Genomic DNA, 8,526 nt, shown 5'->3' with positions numbered 1-8,526 from the left:
CTCTCTACTTCTTAGTTCAGCTCTTTTAGATTTCATATGTAAGTGAGATCATGTGGTATTTATTTTTCTGTGCTTGGCTTAATTCACTTAACACAATCCCTTCTAGAATCATTCATTTTGTAGCAAACAACAGAATTTCCCCTTCTTTTGAGATTGAATGGTATTCTGTTGTGTATATATCATATTTTCTTTATTCATCTGTAGGTGAACACATAGGTTGATTCCATTTGTTGTGTATTATGAATAATGCTACAATGAATATGGAATTGCAGCTATCGTTTTGACACATTGATTTCAGTTTCTTTGAATCTATACCTAGAAGTGGAATTACTAGACCATAGGGCAGATTTAATTTTTTTTTGAGGAATCTCCATATTGTTTTCCCACCAACAATGATAAAAACTTTTCTAATAGGTGTGAAGTGATACCTCATTGTGGTTTCAATTTAAATTTTTCTATTGATTAATGATGCTGAGCATTTTAAATATACAGTCATGCATTGCTTAATGATGAAAATATGTTCCTAGACATGTGTCAGGTGATTTGAGAACATCGTGTAGTGTACTTAAACAAACTTAGATGGAATAGTCTACTACAAACCTCAGCTACATGGTATAGCCTATTGCTTCCAGGCTACAAAGTTATACAATATGTTACTGTACTAAATACTGTATATAAATGTAACACAATGATAAATATTTGTGTATTTAAATATAGCTAATGCAACCATAAAAAAAGGAACGAGATCATGTATTTTGCGGGAACATGGATGGAGCTGGAGGCTATTATCCTTAGCAAACTAATGCAGGAACAGAAAAGTAAATACCACTTGTTCTCACTTATAAGTGGGAGCTAAATCATAAGAACTTATGAACACAAAGAAGGAAACAACAGACACTGGGGTCTACTTGAGGGGGAAGGGTGGGAGGAGGGAGAGGAGCAGGAAAGATAACCATTGGGTACTGTGCTTAATTCTTGCTCTTCTTGCTGTGCTTTTAGGTTTATATCTTAAAAATTGTAGCCCAGACCAATGTCATGAAGTTTTTCTAGTAGTTTTACAATTTAAGGTCTTAAGTCTTTATTCCAGTTTGAGTCGAGCTTTACATGTGGCCTGAGACACAGTTCAAATTCGTTCTTCTGCATGTAGATATCCACTTGGTCAAACACCTGTCACAAAAAGAGGGTTTTTTCCACATTATGTGTTCTTGGAACCTTTGTAAAAAATCAATCGGCCATTAATGCATGGGTTTATATCTGGGCTTTTTATTCTTATCCACTGGTCAATGGGTCTATTTTTATGGTAGTATCATGCTGTTTTAATCACAATTATTTTATAATTTTTTTTGAAATCAGGGAGTTTGGTGCCTCCAGCTTTCTTGTTTCTGTCCAAGATTGTTGGCTATTCAAGGTCTTCCACAGTTCCATACAAATTTAAAGATTGTTTAATCTATCTCTGTGAACAAAATGACATCTGAATTATGATAGGGATTATGGTGAATCTGTAGATTGCTTTGGATAGCATGGACATTTTCACAGTATTATTTCTTCAAATCTATGAATATCGGCTATCTTTCTACATGGGATATCTTTCTACTTATTTGTGTTTTCTTCAGGTTTTTTTTTTTATTGATGCCTTTTATTTTTCAGTATAAAGGTTTTCTATCTCCTTTAATACATTTATACCTAAGTTTTTTGCTCTTGTAAATAAAATTATATCTTAATATTCTCTCTAGTTTATGAGTAGTACTAGAAATGTTATTCATTTATGTATGTGATTTTAGCTTTGTGACCTACAAGTTTACAGAATTCGTTTATCATTCTAAAAGTTTTTGGCAGACTTTTTATGGTTTTCTATATGTAAGATCACATCGTTAGCACATGAAGACAAATTCACTTTTTCCTTTCATGTTCGTATACTTTTTCTTTCTTTCTCTTGCCTAAGTGCTCTGGCTATGATTCCAAAAACTATGTTGAACAAAAGAGGTGAGAGTAGAGTAATGTTATTATGGGCTTATTAGTATGGCTTTTATTGTATATTCCCTCTCTATATAATATATTGAGAGTTTTCCTTGTAAAAGGATGTTGAATTTTGTCAAATGCTTTTGCCACATCTATTCAAATAATCATATGATTTTTGTCCTTCATTCTGTTAATGTGATCTATCATGTTTTTAAATTTGCAACATTCAACATACATTAAATTATTCTTGCATTCCAAAGATAAATCTCCCTTGATCATTGTGAATAATTAATTTTCACTGTGCTATTGAATTTGGTTTGCTAATGTTTTGTTGAGGATTTTTGCATTTCTGCTCATCAGAGATATTTGCCTGTAATTTTCTTTTCTTTGGTAGTGTCCTAGTCTATGCTTTTAATTAAGCTTCTATTTGGTGAACATGTAAAATTATTAGAAAAAGTAACCACACTTCTAGGATAATTTTTTTTCCCTTTTTTTCCTCAGTATTATACTCTTCTTGTTAAATTTCAGATTCAGGCTTCTTATAAATAATATTGTTTTATGCTTCCTGAGAAACTCCTATACTTCCTATATGTCCTTAGGTCAATTTTGCGGTACACTTAAAGAAATGTTAGAAAATATATGGTGAGGGTGGTTGTAACACACAGTCATGCAAATGTTTACTCTCTAAATTTTAGATACTATTTGTGGATCTGGCTCCATATGGAAAAGTCCACCGTCCTCTGTCTGAAACTCTTAGGGTGATATGCATGTGAAATTATCATTTTTCTTCTGATTTTAGAAAAGTGAGTATTGCATAGACCATATATTATGTAGCCCATCAGCAAGAGTCCAGAATAGCACCTTATAGTCAAGCAAATTAGAATGTCTGCAGCTAAATGAATGTTCACACTGGATAAGATAAAGACTGTATATAGATTTATGTCAGTTTTTTCGAATGAATCAAATCAGTTACAAATGTTATCAAGTAGAAAAGAAAGATTTTCAGATAGAAGACTCATTCATTCAATAAATTTTTATGACACTGTTGATTATAGAGATGAAAACACAATTTTATAGGGAAGGAGATGACAAATGAGTAAAGTGTAATAATTCAGTGCGATATAAAGGCTAGCTATAATATGCTATGATAACAAAGAAAAAATACATCAAATCTAGCTTAAGGGATTGGGAATAATTTTCATAACAGGGCAACTCTCAAATATACTCTTGGCAAGTATGAACATAAACTGAAGAAGGGAAGAGAGAGGAAATAATGGTTCAGGCAAAGAGAACATTTTTCAAGGTAGTGAATGTGATCAGGAAGGACAAGCAAAGGATGGATAAGAACAAGCTGAAGTCAGCATCATGTTTGACTCTTTATAAGCAAACCATTTATCTTCTGTTAAATCTTGCTGTATATTTGTGTCATATTTAAATTAAGCTCTTATTAACCTTATCTTTGTTTTTCATACACAATTTTAATGACTGTTGTAGAAATACTTTAAAATAAAATTGGAATCCAGATATGTTTCTTTGGCTTATGTTCCACCTTATCTCCATGTAACAAGAAATTTCCTGAGACATTTTCATAGCTCTATTTAATTTAAACTTGCACCAAAATTTACCTGAAATACTTCATATGGTTGGATCAGAAAATGGATAGAGCAGAATATCAAAAGGGTTCATGCAAATAAAAGCACAGTAAACTGTTTATTTTTAAATTAAAAATTATTTAGATAAGTGATTTGATATATTTCAAAAACAATGATTTTGATAACAAGACAGTAAATAGGAAGCTCCAGGTCTTTATTCTTCTACAGAAACACTAAAAGAAATCAGACTAGCTAAAATAATGTTATGGAATTTCTGAAAGACAGTTAATGGTGTGGTGTATATAGGTCTACTGTGTAATCACCCAATGAAGAAAAAGCTACCTTCAAATTGGTACACAATTTTTATTGTGCTTCTACTGACTTTGGCCTCACTGTTTCCATGATGCAGTGAGATGTGGTAAATATAAAGCAGCCCAGTTTCTGATCAAGGAATTTCTCCCTTGGGTGAGAGGAAGGAGGGAAAACCTTACTTGCAACATTCTGACATGCCTGGGAACCGCCTAGGTACTGCCCTCTAATTTTCCTGTCTTGGAGTGTAGAGAAGAAAAACAGCCTATGCCGGGCCTCAGTTTGAAAAACAAAGAACCACAGAAAATGTCAGTGAGAATGGTTTGTAAAAGCTTCAAGGAGACTATAAAACCATTGATACTGGGAGCTAGAGATTATTAATTGAGGATTGCAACAGGACAATTAAGACACACTAAGAAGCTGGGTTAAGGCTCTTGGAAATTAAAGCATTTAAGCAAATATATGTGTACACACACACACACACACACACACACACACACACACACACACACAAAGTCCTAGGTGAGATGCATGCTCAGGGAAGACCTGAGAAAACTTCAAGAATTTACCCCTGCTCAGGACATGCATGATACATAGTGAAGGCCTTTCTTGGCAAAGAACCAGTCAGCAAAGACTGGCTATAGTGTTTGCTTTTCCAAATGCATATTTTTTTGTTTGTTTCATCAAATATTCAATTTTTAATTTTAAAAAAACCCACAATATTTTCAAAGAAAAAAAAAGACTCATTCAAAGGATGAAAGAAAAATGGCAAAATGTCCTCTGAGCAAACACAGTTTTTAGACATACTAAACAAAAGCTTTAATATAACTTTCTTAAGTATGTCCAAAGAGCTTAAACAAAAACAAATTAAAGGAAATTTTAAAACTATATATAAACAAGATGGAGAAACTACAAAAAGAAACCAAATAGAAATTCTGAAGCAGAAAATATAACTGAATTGAAAAATTCACTAGAGAGGATCAACACCAGATGTCAACAAGCAGAAGAATCAGCAAATGTGTATACATTGAATTTAAAATTAGTAGATAAGTTATTATTTTTTTGTTATTTTTTAAAAATTTATTTATTTTACTTTAGGTGTATACTATATCTAGAATTTCTCCCCATGTTATCCCTCCCCATCCTCCCCTCCCTCCCCACCCCCCGCTGTCTCTTCCCTACCCACTCCCAGCTGCCCCCAGTGTCTGATGCTCCTCTCCCTGAGTCCACATGTTCTCATTGTTCAACACCTACCTATGAGTGAGAACATGCAGTGTTTGGCTTTCTGTTCTTGTGTCAGTTTGCTGAGAATGATGGTTTCCAGATTCATCCAAGTCCCTACAAAGGACACGAACTCATCGTTTTTTACAGCTGCATAGTATTCCATGGTGTATATGTACCACATTTTCTTTGTCCAGTCTATCATTGATGAGCATTTGGGTTGGTTCCAGGTCTTTGCTATTGTACACAGGGCTGCAATGAACATACGTGTGCACGTGTCTTTATAGTAGAACAATTTATAGTTCTTTGGGTATATACTCAGTAATGGGATTGCTGGGTCAAATGGAATTTCTATTTCTAGATCCTTGAGAAATCGCTACACTGTCTTCCACAATGGTTGAACTAATTTACACTCCCACCAACTGTGTAAGAGTGTTCCTATTTCTCCACATCCTGTCCAGCATCTGTTGTCTCCAGATTTTTTAATGATCGCCATTCTAACTGGCATGAAATGGTATCTCAATGTGGTTTTGATTTGCATTTCTCTAATGATCTGTGATGATGAGCATTTTTTCATGTTTGCTGGTCTCATATGGCTCCATTATTTGACTTCACTGTGATGGAGTAAATCTCAATTATTACTGAACTTATTTTGGTTTTCTACTTTTCCTCTCTATCAAAACAGAACATTGCTCAAAAAAGAACATTTGACAGATAATTATAGAAAAGCACAGAGTCACCTACAATCCCACCTTCAGTGAAAAACACTATGAAATTTTAGCATATTTGTTATCTTTTTTCTAGTATATTTGATACTTTGCGTTAATAGTCAAGATCATATGGAGTATATAATATTGCATTGTTAAGCCCGTTTTTATAATCTGCTTTATTAACTTATTGAAATAGGAGATCTGGCTTTGGAATCTTCTGGATATAGCCTCTAGTTAAATGAAAAAGGTCCTGCACTGAAGGGCTTAGGAAAACCTAGGCTCAGCTCATTCTAACAAACAGTAATTTTGTTAAGAGATTACTTTAATGCCAAGGATCCTGCCCTAATTCTTTCACATACCATGAACCCCTTCAGACTCACAGATACTTTGCTATTAGTTCTCAGAATTTCATTACATAACTATAATAACAATAGCTAACACTGTTTACTCTTCTAAATATTTTATGGTATTAATTCAACAACAGCTCTACCAGTTAGGCACAATAATTGTCCCTATTAAAAGGAATGAAGTTAAAGTACAAAAAAGTTAAGTAACTTGCTCAAAATTACACAGCTACTAAGTGGGGAAACTAGGATTTAACCCTCTGGCAGTATGACTGCAGAGTCCATGGTTTTAATCACTATATTATATGGCCCCTCTAATAACTGAAAAAATGCATATGAAAACAGTCTGAATATTACAAATTGATGATTAAATGTAAAATGAATCCTTTCACATTCCATTACAGAAGAAAAAACAAAAAAACAAACTATGATCCACATTTTCATGGACAATAAAAGCACTGAAAAGAAGTTTGGAGCTAATTGAACTATTTTTTAATTATTCAAATGTGAATTTAATTTCTGAAAATATACTAGGCCTGGGTCTATGCCTGAGTCAAATATTTAAGTTTCAAAATAATTTTAATGTTAGACATTTTTAAAAATTAATAAAATTTATTTCTTTTAAAAGAATTACTTTGAATTTTACTTTTTAATTTTAACATACAATACACATCTCAGCTTTACCTCTTTGTGTGCTGAACCCAGGAGGAGAGGATGGTTGATCATAAATTTGTTTCAGAGATGATCTAGATTGAAGCTCTAAAAAGCCATGCAGAGCCTAGGGAGCTATTAAAATAAGTCAACCTGGCCCTTTTATCCTGAAAATTACCTAGCATGTGGCTTATCCCAATTGCCACCAAGAAAATTCTGATTACTTAGGATGCTTCATGTATCGTGAGGTAATGAATGAATAGAAGTGATACTGAAGACATTTTAAAATCAATATGGCACTGGTATCAACCAATCAGAAATTGTATCTATTAGAGTGGATGTGCTATTTTTCAGCCAGAGATTCAGCACACCTATCAGGTTCTGATTTGTGTTATATACCCTTTCCTAGCTGTAGTCTTGGATAATTTCATTACTCTTTATTTACATCTTTTTATTCCCCAACTTTTATTTTAAATTCATGGATACATGTACAGGGCTGTTACAGAGGTAAATTACATGTCATGGGGATTTGGGGTACATATCATCTTGTCACCCAGCCATTAAGCACAGTACCCAATAGGGTGTTTTTTGACCCTCGGCCTCTTCCCACCCTCCACCCTCAGGTAGGTCTTGGTGTCTATTCTTTTCTTTGTGTCCATGTGTTCTCAATGTTTAGCTGCCACGTGTAAGTGAAAACACATGGTATTTGGTCTTCTGTTCCTGTGTTAGTTTGCTTAGGATAATGGCCTCCAGGTCCATTCATGTCACTGCAAAGGATGTGATCTTTCTTACGGCTGCATAGCAGTCCATGGTGTATATGTACCACATTTTCTTTATCCAGTCTACCATTTGTGGGTATTTAGGTTGATTCCATGTCTTTGCTGTTGTGAATAGTGCTGCAATGAACATACACATGCAAGTGTCTTTATGATAGAATGGTTTATATTCCTTCAGGTATAAATGTATATATACCCAGTGATGGAATTGCTGGGTCAAATCGTAATTCTGTTATAACTTCTTTCAGAAATGACTACACCATTTTCTACAATGGCTGAACTAATTTACATTTCTACAAGCAGTGCATAAGCATTCCCTTTTCTCTACAACCTCACCAGCATCTGCTTTTTTTTACTTTTTAATAGGAGCCATTCTGACTGGTGAGATGGCATCTCATTGTGTTTTTGATTTGCAATTCTCTAATGATTAGTGATATGGTTTGGCTCTGTGTTTCCACCCAAATCTCATCTCAAAGTTTAATCCTCATGGTCAAGGGAGGGACTTGTAATCTCTTGAGGGAGGGAGGTAATTGGATCATGTGGTGGTTTCCCCCATGCTGTTCTTGTGATAGTGAGTTCTTATGAAATCTGATGGTTTTATAAGGGGCTCTTCCTCTTTCACTCTCTCTTCGTTCTCCTGCCACCTTTTGAAAAGGTGCTTGCTCAGTTTACAATAGCAAAGACCTGGAACCAACCCAAATGCCCATCGATGATAGACTGGACAGGGAAAATGTGGCACATATACACCATGGAATATTATGCAGCCATCAAAAACGATGAGTTCGTGTCCTTGGTAGGGACATGGATGAACCTGGAAACCATCATTCTCGGCAAACTGACACAAGAGCATAAAATCAAACACCACATATTCTCACTCATAGGCGGTGTTGAACAACGAAAACACATGGACACAGGGAGGGGAGCACTACACCCTGGGGTCTGTTGGGGGGAAATAGGGGAGGGA

Source organism: Cebus imitator, unplaced genomic scaffold (genome assembly GCF_001604975.1).
Source record: "Cebus imitator isolate Cc_AM_T3 unplaced genomic scaffold, Cebus_imitator-1.0 Scaffold426, whole genome shotgun sequence".
Classification (NCBI taxonomy): Eukaryota; Metazoa; Chordata; class Mammalia; order Primates; family Cebidae; genus Cebus; species Cebus imitator.
The sequence above is the reverse complement of the archived record's forward strand: the minus strand, read 5'-3'. Positions refer to the sequence as shown.